Source organism: Periplaneta americana, unplaced genomic scaffold (assembly GCF_040183065.1).
Source record: "Periplaneta americana isolate PAMFEO1 unplaced genomic scaffold, P.americana_PAMFEO1_priV1 scaffold_24, whole genome shotgun sequence".
Lineage (NCBI taxonomy): Eukaryota > Metazoa > Arthropoda > Insecta > Blattodea > Blattidae > Periplaneta > Periplaneta americana.
In genome coordinates this window covers 1,271,812-1,273,135 of record NW_027185505.1, presented here as the reverse complement: position 1 = coordinate 1,273,135, position 1,324 = coordinate 1,271,812, and the positions used below count along the sequence as shown (strand labels likewise).

At 42.6% G+C, this 1,324-nt stretch overlaps 1 non-coding gene across 1 annotated transcript; it reads left to right on the top strand.

Moving 5' to 3' along the window:
* Nucleotides 1-683: 683 nt before the first annotated feature.
* On the top strand, nt 684-802 carry LOC138693876 (5S ribosomal RNA). Its single transcript, XR_011330562.1, has one exon. It is a non-coding gene; the product is annotated as a 5S ribosomal RNA (ribosomal RNA).
* Nucleotides 803-1,324: the final 522 nt, after the last annotated feature.

Here is a 1,324-nt window from a genome sequence, read left to right as displayed (position 1 = left end):
AATTCGTTTCCTTAATAGTTTCGTACGACTTATATGAGAGCGCGGTGTCATTCCTACTCACTTGGCAGCATTAATTGTTGAGGGAAAACAACTTAGAAGGTAACTTGTCGACCGCGGGCATAATCCTTCCGCAGGCCACTACTGAGAATCTGTGGACATACGGGTAATCTATCTTTATTGAAACTCGGGTTCATAACATACGACTGATACTTTATATATCTGTCACGTAATCCATCAAGAGACAAATGTCCCCCCCCCCCCTAGTCAGTAGCGAGCTTCAGTCCATTCGTAGTAGCCGCCGGTGCAAGAAGTGAATTGAAGTTTGTGTGAAGTTCCGTAGTATGGCATGAAAATGATGTCGAAAATCCGACTACAGTTCCACAACCATGTGGTTGAAAGGAGGCTCCGCTGTTGAACAACAATCCACCTGTGGCTTAACTTAGAATGCCGACTAGCTGTTTTATTAATCCCGTGTCAATCCAGCAGTGTGTGACGTTGAAACGTAACCAAACTGCCGTTGATAGATAGATTTATCATCTATCCCAATGACATCCAACGAGCTTGGTAATTTAGGTACAGAGTCTAAGCAGGCAGTTTACGTGTGTGTGTGAGCGAGTGCAGGTTTTATCGAGTGCACCCCAATCCCATCGTCCTCAAGTGCCTACAGATTACGCAGTTTCATCGGCAACGGCCATACCATGTTGAAAATACCGGTTCTCGTCCGATCACCGAAGTCAAGCAACATTGGGCGTGGTCAGTACTTGGATGGGTGACCGCTTGGGAACACCACGTGCCGTTGGCGATTTTTTTTTTACGTCACTATTTCCAGCGTGTTCTAATAAGACTTATGGGATATTATGTTCCCTTCCCTATTCCAGCTATAGCTTGGATGATGACGCCGCTGCATAATTGTAGAGTAATTGATAATTCTTAAGTACTTGCAGCTCCGTATTGAAACTTATGACTGGTAGCATATTCATATGAGACGGTTCACTTCTCTGCGTTTTCTCGAAGAAGGGAATATGTATTCAGGGGATTGTGAACGTACCTCGCGCTCTCCCTAGAAGTTAGAGACATTTTAGGTAAAGAATGTAATATACTGTACATATATGGCTAATTAAAATCCCATTAGTTACTACATTTCAGTGGGTAGTACAAATTCCATAATGAAAATATCTCTGTCCTAGTAGTTGTATCCTTTAAAGAAGCTCGTTGTTTTCCCATGATGAAGGGCAGAACTTGGTCGGTAGAAATTTAAACAGACTGCATTATCAGACCAGGCGTTATTTCAATATCAGCGTTTAGTTTAGGAAATATAGCAATA